Source organism: Ascaphus truei, chromosome 14 (genome assembly GCF_040206685.1).
Source record: "Ascaphus truei isolate aAscTru1 chromosome 14, aAscTru1.hap1, whole genome shotgun sequence".
In the NCBI taxonomy this organism is placed as follows: Eukaryota; Metazoa; Chordata; class Amphibia; order Anura; family Ascaphidae; genus Ascaphus; species Ascaphus truei.
The window spans coordinates 33,606,996-33,625,277 of NC_134496.1; the positions used below are offsets into that span (position 1 = coordinate 33,606,996).

Genomic DNA, 18,282 nt, shown 5'->3' on the forward strand with positions numbered 1-18,282 from the left:
CTTTAACCCTATCAGATGGGCCAGCAATGCATGTTTAACAAGTTGTGAAAGAAACATTACTTATAACTGAACATATGACACAATCGAAAGTAAAAAAAGGAAGCAATCTGCCAACTCTTATATTTAAGCTAATACATCTCCTGATGGGAATGTTTAAATACATTTAAAAAAAAAACACACAACAAAAAAACACTTATTTCATTGTAGATGTAGCATTTCTAAATGCTTTTATATAATGATTCCTTCCTTTCTTTGTAATGCTGTACATACCAACACAGTTATAAAGCAATACTACATCCCTCACCCTTTTTTGTTTATTTGTATATGTAAAGCATGTATAATTCTACATTCTTACCTAAACTGGCAGTCGTTTGGTGCTCCTGTTATAAATCTGTAAAAATCCTGATTGTGCGCCTAACAATGGCTGCTTCAGTCAGTGCAACTCAGCAGCTACAATGTATTCTTATATTAGGCAGCATTATTTATTGTTAAAGTTTACAGCTCAAACGGCAACCCATTATCCCAAACAGGAAAGTGTTGCAAGGATCTTGCACTGCTTGGGAGGTGTGTTAAAATCTGATATATAAAATCAATATATGCTTTAAAACTTTTGGTAAATGTGTCTGCAGGGGGCCAACCTATATGTATCATGTGTCCAGTATAGTCCACAGTGCTTTCATCTAATCTCCGTGCTTCAGATAATTTATGAATAACAGACACCGGTTGTCTGTAGAGGAAACCAGATTTCCCAATTGATGATGTAAAAAATAAATATTGAAAGCACATGTCCTTACACTGGGAATTTCAGCTATTTTTTTGGTATAGAGGGGAAATAAAAGTAACTTGCTCAGTTAGAGGGAGCCAACACCGTCATACAAATCACGTTTACTTGCTTGAAAGGCAATGAAGTTACAGCAAAGGAGTAGTGTGACCATGTACAGTTGTACTTAAGTTTTTTCATTTACTCATAGAACTGAGTGGAGTTTTAAAAAACTTTTTTGGAGTGTGAGATGGAATGAAAATGTCATATTTAAGGGCAAATGATGTGTGAATGATCCCACTGAAGAATATGGTGCCAACTGTGGTTGCTCCCACTACAGTATTAATGAATGTGGGTAATAGGATGTTCTTATTGGAGTGTATGGTGCCAACTGTGTAAGATGATCTGGCCATCTTTGGTGCCAGATATGTGTAAGGACATGATCCCACTATGGGTGGAATTGAGCACCCCTGCGACTCCAGTATTCAATGGCGTGTGTAAGAGGATGATCCTACTGCAGTTAATGGTGCCAACCACTGTTTGTATGTTGGTAACTGATGTGTGCAAGAGAGAGAGCCTCATAGAAGGAAGAGAGAGAGAGAGCTGAGAGGTGCAGCAGCCTGTGACACCCCTGAAGGAGAGCTCACCCTGAAAGCTCACGGTGCCCACTGACCCAGATCCACAGGTACTCACGTCTTGCAGCGAGAAGTGCCCGGGCGAGGAAACAGATCACCCAGGGGAGTGCTACCTATCACCAAGCCGAGAGGGGGGCGTGCTGAAAGTGGGGGAGGGGTTGATATGCAGACGGATGGGCTGGTTACTTAGTGGGTAACGGGGGCTGCTGAATGTGGTTGTTATTTACCTTAGGAAATTTTCAGAAAGGAGGAAGTGCTCAGAACAGCAATTTGTGTCGGAATAAGAATTGAAAAGAGCAGGGGAGGGGCCCTTGTGGACTCTCAGGGGGGGAGGGGGGAGGGGGGAGGGGGGAGGGGGGAGGAGCGATTTCTTCATTTATTTCTGTAGCTAATTAGACTTGTGGAGGGTTTTTTTTTTTTTTTTGTCAAGCTCAAAGCTCCACAAGTGCAGCTCATTATAAGCTCAACTTTATATGTTTCAACCCTCCTGCATATTGCTAAAAAAATAATAATAAACGTAGATCTGTAAACAAGGAAGAGTTATTCACGGAAACCTAACACGTGTGAGTGCTTTTAAGGACGCGAAGGGAGGCTTTTAGAGGCTGTGCCTTTCCCAGAAACCTGATGTGGGAGGACAAGCCACCATTATGAGCGGCCATTCACTTATTTATCTGGGCACCTTTTCGCAGTTACTTAAAAATGACCACTGCATCCCAGGGGGCGTAATACAGTGCTAATGTTAATGGGAATCCTCTAATGTACTGATATTTTGGGAAGGAAAGGGAGAGTGGGGGGTGTTGGTATAAATGTACAGTCAAGTAGAGGATTAGATAACATTGTTGACTAATCACCTCTCCACTTGTTTAATAGCATTTATTGTTTGCATGACCAGCTCTTAAGCAGTGGAGTCCTGACATATTCCTCTTGTCACATGTAAAAATATATCTTTGAATATATATCTCTGAATCTTTGGGGCATTTTAACTTTAAGTCATATTAAATATAAGTGTTGTCCACAAGAAGAAACCTGGCACAATGGGGGTCCCTTATCTTGGTCCATGCTGATACCAAACAGTCACATTTTATAACATTTTGTAGCTGCCTTAATTAATGGAGTAATTTGGCAAATGTAATGAACATGGGCAACTCTAGGTTTTTGGGGGGGCCCTAAGTGGATTTTTTGGGACGGAGGCCCCAGTCGCTCACCACACAACCCAATACATTTATATTTACTTTGTACAAACTGCAATAAATACACACTACATATTTTACACAAATATATTTCTTTAATTAAAATGAAGTCATGTAAAATAACAATACATGTTGAACATTCTGAATAATACATTTTAAGTAATAAAGTACATAGTGCTAAAACAATGTCCTGCTGAACAACTATATACATCAACAATGCATGTGATGCTCACTGGGAATTGAGCTGTTCATCCCAATGCAGAACCAGAGGATCAATTACAAAAAAAAGAACCCAGCACTCGCAGAGAACATGAGAGGATGTTAGATGTTTAGATGATGTCAAATTATAGATTTATTCGGTCAATGGCAGGCAACATTTGACCCCACACGTGTCATTATCAAAGTTAATACATTAACAGTACCTTATGTTGTGCTTTCTGCACTTTTCTAATGCAAAGCAATCAATGGCATCATATCCTATCCTGCATTATATAAAGTATTTCCAGAAAAAATACATGTCATCATGACACCCCAGAAATCACATCTATAATGAAAATGACTGGTATGTAGACAGCACTTTTATACTGATTATGACTGGCATGGAGAGGTGAATTGAATCATGCTATTTTAGGTAGTTCTACTCTAGCACTTACTAATAATCAAAATGCACATCTATGTTGCATAAGGCAAATAAATATTTGTGCCAACAGAGGGGCACAAATACGATGTCAATATATCAATAAAATGTTTAATGAACTACAAGTTTTAGGTTGCAGGGTTGATATTTTCTTTAATTCCATGATTAGGACTTTGCATATATATATATAGTTTAAATTACCATTGAATTGGTCGCTTTGTTGGGCCAAATGCTATTTTTTAAATGTCATAGTTTATTCAAAGATCTTAATAAAAGTATGTTATTAATCTTTATAAAGGTGATGCATTGAGTGAAAAGCGTCTGCGCGTCATGTCATTGTCTGGAAGAAATATTACTGATAGGTGGAAGAATCAAAGCACACCACCTTTCTAGACATTATCAAAGGCAACATCTCTATAAGCTATGCAGGTTAGGACTCAACTGGTGTAAGGCAACAATGAAGGTGGGATCAACGTCAGGAAACGGAACACTACTGTGTGTATCCTAGGTGCCGGAGTCTGATATACATCACGGACAATAAAACTAACAGCTGACAACGTCCACTATTCGATGCCAGCTACAGAAGAGGTAGATTCACTGGTTCTCTTGCGATAAGCCCAATTGTTGTTCTTTTGAGCGTGCAATACTTTTGTGTGCAAAGGATTTTAATACTGTACATACTGCAGTGAGAGGTCATATGTTTTTATTTTTATCCTTGTAGATTTATGAGGTGGAGCTATCATTCTTGAGGAGTAGCAGACTAATAGTGATTGCCAAATAATTTTTGGAGCTAAAAGGGGAAGGATTCAGACTGGTTATATTTTGTATCTCTTTCTGTTTTCATAAATAAATAAATAAATATAGCTTGTCACGGGAGGACCAACTTATTACACCTTTTAATTACCGGGATCATTGATTGAGCAAGCAGAGAGATAAAAATAAATTGCGTTTATTCACCTAATGAACGCACACAACAATGTTACACAAAAATACAGTAAAAAGACACACTTACTTTGGAAAACTGGGATAACAAAACTAATCTTTCCTAATTGCAAACACACAGCAAAATATTCCAGGCCACTTTTCATTCCTCTGGCCTGGCTGTTGAATATTCCGGTAACTTATCCTCTGATGATCAAAATAGATTGATCGGAAAAGATTCCCTTATCATTAGCAAACTCATGTCATCTAAGTAGTGTCATATTCATTGGACATAAATGGTCCTGCAGTTTAATACTGGCTGTCTGAGTAGTTCCCAGAATCACAGAGGAAATAAAAAAAATAAAATTTTATTAAATCTACATAGATATTAAAAACACATGTAACGGGTTTTGTGACTTGGCCTGACCCACCCAATCTCACATTGGCCCCTGTGGTCTAACCGGTCCCCATTACAGTGTGATAGTGTCTGGTGGTGCACCTGTTGGCAACAGGACTCCTGAGTCTCCCGCATGATGGTGTGTGGGGAGAACCCGTCCAGACAGGCAGCTGAGGTAGTGTGCTGAGTCCTACCTAGTTCCAGTGCAGTGCCTCCACCTCATCAGGGTCCCTTCGGTCACTTGGGGATGGTCCTGGCGAGGAACTCCTCTGTGGTGCTCCTCTCTGTACAATCACTCCACACATGTACACGAGAGGGTTTGTAATTAAGAGCATCTTTATTGCTTGAGGTGGGCTAGCTGCCCCTCGCAGTAGTCTCTCTAGCCACTCATAATCATTCAGTGCTTCCCTTTGAAAGGTGTAATTCTCCTTTAATAGGGATTCCCTATCCCAGCCGGGATGTCTTTACCCTGTGCCAGGTCCCTGGACACAGTCTTCTTACTCAGCTACTATAACATAACTCTTACTCCTCTCAGAACTCTGGCAGAACTACTCAGAACTAACTTTTAGACACAGTGCTGTGCCTTATGTATACTCTGGAAACTGACACACCTCTGACATCACTAACCATGGAGTCAGAGCCTGTGACCACTCCCATCCATACACAAGGCACCTCACCAGGGTGTGAGGGCAAACCTCCATAATTACTGCTGGCATGCCCACAACTAACCAGGCCTTACTGTCAGCAGGAGAGATGACTGTAGCCATTTTACATGACCGCTACATTCTCCCCCTGGTGAATCCCATCGTCCTCGCTGGGACCTAAATTTACATACCTTCTTCCAGGAAGCACTGTAACACATAACACATAATTGTTAACATCCACAGATTGTACTATATAACAGAAAAATGACCACAGTGACATCTCGCCAAGCCCGCCCCGACCAGCAGCCACGAGCCCGCATAATGCCTTAGTACCCCCTAATAATAGTGACTCTGGTCAGGTTTTCTAACCTCTCTACCACCCATGTCCAGGACCGTGACATGATAGTGCCTAGGCAGTCCCCTCTCGGGCCTATAGGTCACCCTGTGTTTATGTATATTCCTCCCTATACTCCACACTCGCATCAGGTGATCTATTCTGTCCTCTGCCCTCCTTCCGGTAACTTCACTCCCCTTACTGACCAGGTACATCTCAATGGTTTCCCTAAGCCACCTTTCTCTGTTCTCTTCTATCTCCTCCATGAGGGGTTCAGGGACATAAGGGTACTCCAACCCGTGGGAAGACTTATATCGAGCCATTATTGCCCGTTCCGCTCTACTGATCCTAGTCAGGTCAGCCCTACCTGCCCTCCCAGGTAGCACCCATGACAGGGGTTCGTCAGGATCCACAGGATCTGACAGTGTGTCGGGACCCATGGGCTCTATCTCCCTGTGCTCAATCTTAATCCACTGGTCCTGCAATTCCCTATCTCTTTGCTCAGGGGTGAATTCTCCTTCGGCCCACCAAAAATCTACTATCTCCTCCCTACGGATGAGAAACCGCGTACGGTCCATCCAGGCCACATAACCTTCAAAGAGTGGGGCCCACCAACGGTGTTCCTTGAACCTGTGTGAATCCCCTGAGTCACTCTCTTCCGCATCCCCCCATGAAAATACCCCCGATGTCCGTGCCGACCGTGGTACGGACCACCGTGATGATCCCAGGGCCTTGTCCTCTGTTTTATTGGTCGCAGGAGGCAACCACCAGCCTACCGCGGCCTTACCTAATTCTCCACCTCCCCGAGAAATGCCCTCCGTAGCGCAACTGCGCTGTCTTTCCCCAGTCCGTCTCTCCTCCCCCCCCAAAGGTACGTCCACAAGTTCCAGGCTAGGCGGGGACCCCGTGGAACAGGTGATGGGGGCAGGGGTTTTACCTAGGGCATGGGGTTGGGCGTAAGGGCAAGAGGGGATACGCCACGGGGCTACGACCCGTTCCCGGCTGTCCATGGACTGATCCAAGGAGGATAGCTCACCCTCCTCAGTCTGCGGTTCGCCCATCCAGCTCTTGGGCCCTTGAGTTGATCGGGGACCTTCACCCGATCGCCGAAGCGTCGCTGCATCCTTCCCGTCTGTTCCGCCGTCGCCACCGGAAATGATGTCCTCTCCGGAACTGGAAGCGCCGCCATCTTGGGTTGGACCCCCATGTGGGATCTCTTCCTCGATGACGACATCCGGAAGCTCTGCCGTCGTCTCCACCGGAAGTGGTATCTTCTCCGCACGTGCGTCTTGGGCCTGGCACGGCCTTGTTTCCGCTACACCGTCTACCGGAGCAAGGTAAGTAAGTGGCTTTCTCTTACCATTCCGCAGGGGTGTAGGCGTCTCTCGCCCGTCGCCGCCATATCCTGGGGCGGAGGGACTCCGTCTCTCGGCTCGCCGATCTGCGGGGGACGCCCTGCTTTCCAGGCTGCTACTCACGCCACGGGGTGTCGTTCTCCCCGGTTCTGTCCTGGGCCTTGATTTCACCTCCGCTAGCTCGCGGAGATCCTCATCCGAGTAGTCTCCCTTCCCCGACTTAGGGGTCACCGATCGGGGCGATAGTCTTTTTTCAGTGCGGTCGGGGGGTGACCCGACCGTCTCGGTTGCTGCTGACCCAGCCGATTTAATCGACTCCAGTCCCCTTTCTCCGGGACTTGCACGACTGATCCACAGTGCACCAGGGGACTCGGCGGAGCGCCTAGCCGTGTCCCCCGGGGCGTCAGCAGATTGGATCGGAATGAACGTCGGCATTGGCCACAAGTATAATGTCCCGCATTGTGGGCAACGTGCCGCTGTGTTAACAATGCCTCCGGGCAGCCCGCATTGAAGGCAGAGCCCGACCACCGTCTCGGTGTTGGCCACCCTGACTACCAGTACCCCGCCGGGTACCGAATAGGGCTGGGTGGAGACCATAGTGCCCACAGTGGAGGAGCAGGCCATTCTTCTAGTAGGGACCACTTTCTGTATGGGTCTCTCCAGGTCAGTGGTTCCTCGCAACTGACTGGTAGAAGCTGCTGGGCCAGCCACTTCCTGCTTCGGCTCCTCCTTCCGCTGGCATAGCTCGAACCCGCCCCCAGGGGTTACAATTATGGGCGGGTCCCACAGGGGAATAGCATGCCCCTTAATTAAGGCCGCGCCTTTCTCAGTCCTGGGGGGCGCGGTCTGCGTTTTCGCGCCAATTTCCTCATCAGAGTGGGATTCTTTGCCCGCGGCTAGTTCCCGCCTTCTCCTGGCAGCCGCCTTTCGTGCAAAATATCCCTCCTTTTTGCACGTTACCTCCGCGGCCGGAACTACTTCTTGTAGTGGCGCCGTCTGGATATCAGTCCCTGGGCCCAGTGGGTGCATTCCCACAGGCCATAGTTGAAAGTCACTCCCCCTGGTGGAAATCGGGAGGGTCCCATAGACTAAGCGGTTGACTCAGCACAGGGGCCGAGTGAGTCACTGTCCATGAAGGCGCAGCCATAGCTTTCGCGCCATGCCCCCCATCAGGGCGGGGCTCTGCTGTTCGCGCCATTCCCGGCCAGCTTTTTGCAAGTCCTGAATCAGCCAATTTCTCTGCGACTGGCCCACGCGGTCTCCCTAGCAAGCGGGAACCGCCATTTTGGATAGCTTTTAAGCCCGAAATGTCAGTTTGTTTGCTTTCCTCGCTGGGTTCCCCCCCAGTTATCACAATGTCCTCACACTCTTCAAGGGTGGCACCTCGGTGTCCCAGACAGGACAAAAACGGGGCAGCCACAGCCTTCGCTCCACTCCAGAGCAGATTAGTTAGAGACAGCTCAGCGACAGTTTGCTCTTCAGTGGGGCGCACGCCACGGGTGCCTTCCCCATCAGCCTCTGGTCGCCATGTTGGGCTCTCCGCACCACGCGGATGCTCCATTCCTTGGGTTGTCACGCTCTCGTACCAATTATCGTACATGGGGCTCCGCTCTGTGGGGCAGCCACCACACCAGTACAATAAAGATTTTCTCAGATGCACCCCCACATGTGTACCTGATCTAGGCTGGACTCATGTTGCACTACCTCAGGCTAGGCTCACTCTCTCAGTGTCTGCTGTAACTCCTTCCTCCCAGTCTGTGCTCCCTATGGTAAGTGTCTGGAATGGGCTAGAGTACTCTGGCTCTGCCATGCAGTACTTGGGGCGTCTACCTCTCTTGGTCAACCTAGCGCAGACCCTCTCCAGGATTCCTGACCACGTTAACAGGCTATCCCTTCTGGCGTCCTACCAACTAGCACTACCTCAAAGTGACTCGGTCAGCTATAGCCCGGCTCCAAACCCCTCACTCCTTTCAGGCCCCTAGGTCGTCCCTGCGAACTGACAATACCCTGTCAGCCCCTGACCACCCCTAGGTCCGTCCCTACGCAGCACAGAGTGGCAGCAGACACTCTCCCTGCTTCCCAGTGTGCCTAGCTAGAGCCTGTCCTGTTGACAGATCTGATCTCAGCAGCGCCTCCAAATGTAACGGGTTTTGTGACTTGGCCTGACCCACCCAATCTCACATTGGCCCCTGTGGTCTAACCGGTCCCCATTACAGTGTGATAGTGTCTGGTGGTGCACCTGTTGGCAACAGGACTCCTGAGTCTCCCGCATGATGGTGTGTGGGGAGAACCCGTCCAGACAGGCAGCTGAGGTAGTGTGCTGAGTCCTACCTAGTTCCAGTGCAGCGCCTCCACCTCATCAGGGTCCCTTCGGTCACTTGGGGATGGTCCTGGCGAGGAACTCCTCTGTGGTGCTCCTCTCTGTACAATCACTCCACACATGTACACGAGAGGGTTTGTAATTAAGAGCATCTTTATTGCTTGAGGTGGGCTAGCTGCCCCTCGCAGTAGTCTCTCTAGCCACTCATAATCATTCAGTGCTTCCCTTTGAAAGTTGTAATTCTCCTTAAATAGGGATTCCCTATCCCAGCCGGGATGTCTTTACCCTGTGCCAGGTCCCTGGACACAGTCTTCTTACTCAGCTACTATAACATAACTCTTACTCCTCTCAGAACTCTGGCAGAACTACTCAGAACTAACTTTTAGACACAGTGCTGTGCCTTATGTATACTCTGGAAACTGACACACCTCTGACATCACTAACCATGGAGTCAGAGCCTGTGACCACTCCCATCCATACACAGGGCACCTCACCAGGGTGTGAGGGCAAACCTCCATAATTACTGCTGGCATGCCCACAACTTACCAGGCCTTACTGTCAGCAGGAGAGATGACTGTAGCCATTTTACATGACCGCTACACACATACTGTATACATTATTAAAAATCCCTATTAATTGAGTGGTGTGTATGTATTGAATCATAAATGAATCGGTATAATACCATGTATACATATATCCAAGACTATCTAAAACCGCATATGATAGTAATATCTCACAATTTCCAAAGGTAAGGCAGGTATATGATGTATGTGATTCACAGAGTCATCACATAAAGAGAGGTAAGTGTCTCTTTATCAATGCTATAACACTCGATCTAGGAGCATGTGGACAACAAACCTTGAGACAATTGTTATACAACAGAAAAGTATATGCCACTGCTTATCTCACAGTATACAGATAGCTCCGTTTGTCTGCTGTTGCCTGCTGGGTTCTCCAAGTGCTCTGGTGCTATGCGCAACAGTTACATGTTATTTAGAAAGGAAAAAACCTGCACAATGGAGTCTCAATGATCACTAAGATAATAGTGTGACAGCAGTATGCGCGAAAATTCTTCCTCTAGTTGCCTAAATAAGCTCCCAGATAGCGCAGTATAACCATAGTTTGTGTCAATATATATCCATATACTTATGCTCAAAAAGTGCCATAGTAGCCTCATCAGAGTGAATAGTAGCTGCCAATTGCGCTGTTTGTATCATTACAAGCCTGTTCCTGTTGCTGGTATTCGAAAGTCGCCACTCGAGTGACGTCACTGACTGTGACGCCTTACGTCCCGACGCACGTTTCACGTGTCTGCCACGCTTCTTCAGGGGGAGGAGGGATAGAGGTCCCCTGTGTCGGTTTATATACTTTCAGACTCTGTTAAAATTCTCCTGTCCCTTGCTGTGATAGGTAAGGGGGGAGCCAATCAGATTCGTTAACCCGTAGGAGGGTAAAATGAACTTAGAGTGTGTGTCTGACTCATTCGTTCATAAAATGACTCATTGTGTAGATCTAAGTGCATAGCTGGAATACAGTCATAGATGCCGTTGGATTAATAATGTAATCTGCAATTTATTGCTTACTATAATAAATTGAATAAAATTGTGTGATGTGTGTGTTTATTGCTGGTGTATTTGTCTTATTTCATCCTAGAAGTGAGAAAAATCTTGTGTATATAGATGAAATTGAAAATTATGTGGTATTTAATTTTAATTGAAATATCAAAATGTTTATTTAGCTTGTGATGGTTTAATAATGGTCCTCACTTAGGTATATGTTCTCTATATACAAAAAAGATAGCAATATTGTATATGTGATAATTGTGTTGTGAAATTCAAAATAATAAATTAAATAAATAAAAATATATAAATATATAGGTTGTGTAGGAGTGTGACTAAACTAAAAATACCTGCCCCTAACCGGTCAATGCAGGTGTGATTAAAGTGAAATTTATACTAAAGTGTATTATGTGTAATATACTGTGTAGGAGTGATTGATAATGTGATTAACAAATAACATAATTTTAATTAGTGAACATAAGTTCCTTAGTGAGGTGTCATAGAACTATAAACGGGGGGTTTAGGGGGGGTTGTGTAGGAGTGTGACTAAACTAAAAATACCTGCCCCTAACCGGTCAATGCAGGTGTGATTAAAGTGAAATTTATACTAAAGTGTATTATGTGTAATATACTGTGTAGGAGTGATTGATAATTGTGATTAACAAATAACAAAATTTTAATTAGTGAACATAAGTGCCTTGTGAGGTGTCATAGGACTATAAAAGGGGGGGGGGGAATGCTGGTATGGATGCAGTCGCATATTACCTCAGAGCAAGGAATATGGATTGCACTTCACATAACAATCTAGTCCTCAAACTTTTGGATTACGTACTGACCCACAACTTCTTCATTTTCCACAACACTCTGTACCATCAAATACAGGGTACAGCCATGGGGACCACTTGTGCCCCCACCTATGCCAATTTATACCTAGGCTGGTGGGAGGAGACAGTGGTCTTCATGGAGGACATGGAAAACTACACAGAGTATGTAGAGTTGTGGGTCAGATACATTGATGACATTTTCCTGATATGGAATGGTACAGAAACACTACTACATACCTTCATTAAATGTCTAAACAATAACACCTTCAATTTAAAACTAACTACCCTGTTCGACAGGAATAGGATAGAATTTTTAGACATTACCATATCTAGAACGGATTCTGATACTGTTGAAACAAGTATACAGTAGAGGCAACTCTTATTCGAACAAAAACCAGTGGCAATTCCCCAAAAAACCAGGAAACACCCAGGTCCATGCTGGGTACATGCCTTAAACTTTCCTGAAACTAGCCCCAGCAATTCTGCATTGATTAATGGCCTATCAGATTAACAGCGGGGGTCCCTGGCAGTCCCATTCAAACTGAATGGGACTGCCAGGGATCCCTGCTGTGTTAATCCTATGGGTCGTTAGTCAATGCAGAAATGCCTTAAACGTGCCTCAAACTAGCCCAGAACATACCCAGCACATACCCAGAATGTAACCCGGCTAGTTTACGGCAAATGTTCGAATAAACGTTGCCTCTACTGTATACAGAAAGCCTACTTCGACCAATAGTCTATTAAAGGCCAACAGTCATCACCCCAAGCATGTCACAGACAATATCCCAGTAGGACAATTTTTGAGACTGCGACGAAACTGCTCCTCCACGACTGATTTTAGGACACAAGCAAAAGACATGTCAAATAGATTTTTGGAAAGAGGCTATAGTAGAAAAATAATTAAAAAAGCCTACTATAGGGCATTAACATCTGCAAGAACGGATCTTTTGACATCCAATCCAATTACACCAAAAGAGGATGTGATTAGATTTATTTCTACATACAATAGTCAATCCAAAATGACCAAAAACATCCTTAGCAAACATTGGCATGTTTTACTTGGAGACCCGGATCTAGCGAAAGTTCTCAGAGATATACCCACTACAGGGTATAGACGCAACAAAAATATCAAAGATAGGCTGGTTCACAGTCACTTTAGCAAACAACAAAACAAAACATGGTTAGGCACAAAACCAATTGGCTCATATCCATGTGCCAGATGCAAGGCCTGACCTTTCATGGCAGTAACTAAGCAATACAAGAGTTCCAACAATTCTGAGACATTCAAGATAAAAGACTTCATCAACTGCCTCACCTGTGGAACTATTTACCTTATGACCTGCGATTGCGGTATTATGTATGTAGGGAAAACACACAGACCCCTCAAAACAAGGATATTAGAGCACATTGGTAATGTCCGCAACTCCACAGATACCCCGGTTGCGAGGCATATTGTAGAAGAGCATAAAGGAAACACAAAAGTGATGCACTTTTGCGGGATCGAACACATTGCTAAGGACTCACGAGGTGGTAACTGGGACCAACGTCTGTTACAACAAGGAAGCCGTTGGATTTTTCAGTTACAAACCATGGCACCTAATGGTTTGAATGAAGGGTTCATTTTTTCGCCTTTCATATAGATGTCTTTTAAGCCATACATCTGATATCCCATATGTATCTGCAACTTTGATTCATGCATTCCTACACAGTACTCTACACACATACAATTACTATCTATTTTAATACAATTAGACCTGCATTGACCACTATGGGCAGGCCTTAACATGATAGTAACAATCCTACACTGTCAACACACTGTCAATTCCTCCCTCCCCCCCTCCCCTTCCCCCCCCCATTTTATAATCCTATGACACCTCACAAGGCACTTATGTTCACTAATTAAAATTTTGTTATTTGTTAATCACAATTATCAATCACTCCTACACAGTATATTACACATAATACACTTTAGTATAATTTTCACTTTAATCACACCTGCATTGACCGGTTAGGGGCAGGTATTTTTAGTTTAGTCACACTCCTACACAACCCCCCTAACCCCCCCCTTTATAGTTCTATGACACCTCACTAAGGAACTTATGTTCACTAATTAAAATTATGTTATTTGTTAATCACATTATCAATCACTCCTACACAGTATATTACACATAATACACTTTAGTATAAATTTCACTTTAATCACACCTGCATTGACCGGTTAGGGGCAGGTATTTTTAGTTTAGTCACACTCCTACACAACCTATATATTTATATATTTTTATTTATTTAATTTATTATTTTGAATTTCACAACACAATTATCACATATACAATATTGCTATCTTTTTTGTATATAGAGAACATATACCTAAGTGAGGACCATTATTAAACCATCACAAGCTAAATAAACATTTTGATATTTCAATTAAAATTATATACCACATAATTTTCAATTTCATCTATATACACAAGATTTTTCTCACTTCTAGGATGAAATAAGACAAATACACCAGCAATAAACACACACATCACACAATTTTATTCAATTTATTATAGTAAGCAATAAATTGCAGATTACATTATTAATCCAACGGCATCTATGACTGTATTCCATCTATGCACTTAGATCCACACAATAAGGCATTTTATGAACGAATGAGTCAGACACACACTCTAAGTTCATTTTACCCTCCTACGGGTTAACGAATCTGATTGGCTCCCCCCTTACCTATCACAGCAAGGGACAGGAGAATTTTAACAGAGTCTGAAAGTATATAAACCGACACAGGGGACCTCTATCCCTCCTCCCCCTGAAGAAGCGTGGCAGACACGTGAAACGTGCGTCGGGACGTAAGGCGTCACAGTCAGTGAAGTCACTCGAGTGGCGACTTTCGAATACCAGCAACAGGAACAGGCTTGTAATGATACAAACAGCGCAATTGGCAGCTACTATTCACTCTGATGAGGCTACTATGGCACTTTTTGAGCATAAGTATATGGATATATATTGACACAAACTATGGTTATACTGCGCTATCTGGAAGCTTATTTAGGCAACTAGAGGAAGAATTTTCGCGCATACTGCTGTCACACTATTATCTTAGTGATCATTGAGACTCCATTGTGCAGGTATTTACCTTTCTAAATAACATGTAACTGTTGCGCATAGCACCAGAGCACTTGGAGAACCCAGCAGGCAACAGCAGACAAACGGAGCTATCTGTATACTGTGAGATAAGCAGTGGCATATACTTTTCTGTTGTATAACAATTGTCTCAAGGTTTGTTGTCCACATGCTCCTAGATCGAGTGTTATAGCATTGATACAGAGACACTTACCTCTCTTTATGTGATGACGCTGTGAATCACATACATCATATACCTGCCTTACCTTTGGAAATTGTGAGATATTACTATCAGATGCGGTTTTAGTTAGTCTTGGATAAATGTATACATGGTATTATACCGATTCATTTATGATTCAATACATACCCACCACTCAATTAATAGGGATTTTTAATAATGTATATGTGTTTTTAATATCTATGTAGATTTAATAAAAAAATTTTTTTTTTATTTCCTCTGTGATTCTGGGAACTACTCAGACAGCCAGTATTAAACTGCAGGACCATTTATGTCCAATGAATATGACACTACTTAGATGACATGAGTTTGCTAATGATAAGGGAATCTTTTCTGATCAATCTATTTTGATCACCACTGATAACACTGTATACAATACCCTTAAAGCACCAGTCAATGATACTTTTTCACTCAAGCTACTTAAGGTGTTAGCGGTCTTCTTCACGTATTTAAAATAAAACACTTATCCTCTGAGAAATGTATACGATTTACTCAAGAGGTGGAACTTCCCCAATGGGACTGAATCTCAGGTGCATCACACAAGATGGAACTGATGAAACTCTTAGATGGAACTCTTAGAACACAAAAATCAGACCTGTGTCAGGGCTTTTCAAACCTCTGGTGTCCAGGTCCCAGAAAACCTGCAGCCCAATCAAAAAACCTTAGCAACCGCATAACGACCAATCTAAAACACTCATACAGGGTTTCCCACCCCTGAGCCTTTTCCCCGGGCAGGTGAAATAGCCCCCTCTTCCCCTTCGCCCCCCTACGGTGTGAGGCTCCACAGCGGCTGGCTGTTTAGCAAAGGGTGTTAGGTTGCCTTGTTTCATGCCAGGATATGGGTGCTCTATAATAATGGCAGGGCCCATATGGCCTCACACCTGGGCATCTCTGAGCCCTTTCAAGTATGGCCCCTGGTAACCATCTTTGCCTTCCAGAGTCTATAACTTAGAAAGCCCTCAGCTCATATACAGGTCAGCAATATCTATACATATTAAACTATTCCCGTTTAATAAAAGATGTGGTGTCCTGTCTGCTGCGTGCAACAAGTTATGAGTTCCTATTCTGGTGTCATGCATGGAGTGAGGGTATATCCTCTACAAATCACTAGCCTCATTCCTGGCACACATTAGAAAAATACTTTTAAACACTGCAAATCTGCTCAGCTTCATAACCTTAGCGTGAGCACCTTCCTGAACCCCTACTCTAGGCTCAGGATACCTGGGCATGTACAGTATGTGGGTACCTCTGCTATATTGGGGAGCCCCATGCTATACTAAGGACTCTGTGTGTACCTACAGATATCTTTTAACCCCTTCATACCCATTTACCTTGTCTGGAAGATGCTGCAGCAGGGACTCTGGCAGTGAGTCGTAAGAGCGTTTTCAGGGTACAAGGTTGGCAGAGTAATGCGCTTAGCTGTATCAGAGGATATCACTCAATCTCCGTATACAACTTTTGGGGTATCCCATAACCCGGAACCCCGCTACATAGACGCTTTCTGCAAAGACTTTCTCCACCAAACCCACCCTGAAACTTACAGCCTAGAAATCTCCCGATCCCAGCATCCCCGGAAAGGAAATAAAATCACATCATTCTTTAATGTCGCAAAATCAGTATACAGTTGCAGTAATACATTTTTGACATCTGGGTCCCAGAGCTGACACTCTAAGACCCCAACACACGGGTCAGGGTTAACCAAGTGGGCCTGAACTTTATTATAAGCCCAGTTAACCCCTTCCCCGCCACATATATATATGGAAGAAGCAAAGGTTAGGCAGACTGAGTGAGGCCAGGGCTGGCAGCAGCAAACAGGAAATGGTTAAACAGGCTAGGTTCAGAGCAGGTGCAAGGCAACGACATAACGTAGTCAGGGCAGGAAGAGGTCACGAGTAGTCAGGCAGGCATAAGATCGGGCAGCAAGCAAGTCAGACAGATTATTGTTGTTGCTATTATTATTATCATTATTTATAACACACCAACATATTCCATAGCGCAGTAAAATACAGTTGGAGGACAAAAGCAATAAAATATCAGCATAGATTGTTACAGTAGGGAGGGGCCCTGGCCCAAGGAGCGTACATTCTGTAAGGCAGGGTAAGTGGAAACTTCAGATAGAGGGGGACAAGAAGGTTGCTGTGTTTTGGATAGCTGCTTGTTAATTGAAGGAGTTGGCGTTTGGGAAGAACCAAGTGCGATTCTGCAGAAGTAGAGCTGTGAGAACATGGAACATTGTGAAGATCCAAATGCTTCCGTATACATCTGAAGTTGTTTTTTTTTTTTTACAGAAGATCAATAACAGAGCAGCTATAACATCAGCGAACGGCAGCAAATGGCTAGCACCCTTTGGCTCCCTTTCGGCTGCCACCAAAGGCCTTTGCTGAGACTTGGGTGTTGTTTCTAAGAGCATCTGAGGTAAAGTGAACTAAACTGCACAGCAAACAGACTCCCACAGCCGAGCTGCAGAGGGGGCGGTGCTGACAATATCCAGATCTTGGAAGCTGTGCCTGTCTTTTCCTAATGATGTTAACCCTGTCCATGCTTGTTTAGTGAATGTACAAGAAAAAAAGGGGTACCCCCCTTCTGTGATGCTCTTTGATAAAGCGTGGGGTTCCACGTGAAACGCGTCAGAGGTATTTTTTGCTGTTTTTAATGTGCCTTTAATAAAAAAATTTGCACCTAGTTCCTTGCAGTTTTTTGGTCACAAGTGATCTTCAACAGCAGCAGATGCACCGCCATTTCTTCCACTTTGCATGCTTGTTTAGTGGGCAGGAGTAGTGAAGATGAGACATATTGGGGAGACTCTCTTAGGGGCCACCTTTGCGGCGACTTGGGTGGTGTTTCTAAGGGTGTCTGAGGTAAAGGATAGATGCACTGGTAGCAAAGCTGGATGCAATGACAGAATCACATCGATCTGGCAACCAGGTATTCGAAGTGGTCATTTTATAAAGAATGCTAGGGGGACTGTCCAGGAGGCTGATTTGCAACAGCTGTTCAGCTCATTGCTAGAGCTGCAGTTCTGAAAAGCAGAGTACAGTATGGGGGTTCCTATTCCATTGGGCCTGACAAATAGTTACTATATTGCAAGGTGAAAAAGGCAATTTTACTAATATACACTATAATGCTGAAAGAAATGCTATTGTTTAATCAATTAGTTTGATTTGTGGACCAGCATAATTAGAAATAATCCCTCAACAAAGTCTAGAAACACACATACATGTATATGTATGAATGTATGTATATCTTTATTTATATAGCGCCATTAATGTACGTAGCGCTTCACAGCAGTAATACAAGTGACATAATATTATAAATAACAAATAACAGCAGGGAAGAAAGATTTAG

At 44.0% G+C, this 18,282-nt stretch overlaps 1 protein-coding gene and 1 long non-coding RNA gene across 7 annotated transcripts in view; one reads left to right on the plus strand and one right to left on the minus strand.

Annotated features, from left to right (window-relative positions):
* The window catches only part of PLSCR1 (phospholipid scramblase 1), a 39,554-nt gene extending 37,858 nt beyond the window's left edge, over positions 1-1,696 (minus strand). For 2 of the 6 annotated variants that reach the window (XM_075570394.1, XM_075570391.1), the window contains exon 1: positions 1,454-1,684. The gene's annotated coding sequence lies outside the window, so the exon portion shown is untranslated. Of the gene's footprint in view, positions 1-1,407 lie in introns of all 6 variants that reach the window. The other 4 variants (XM_075570395.1, XM_075570392.1, XM_075570396.1 and 1 more) reach the window with 3 other exon arrangements.
* LOC142465926 (uncharacterized) lies at positions 1,169-17,589 on the plus strand. Its single transcript, XR_012788011.1, has 3 exons — positions 1,169-1,445; positions 3,521-3,810; positions 17,226-17,589. It is a non-coding gene; the product is annotated as an uncharacterized LOC142465926 (long non-coding RNA).
* The last annotated feature ends 693 nt before the right edge of the window (positions 17,590-18,282 follow it).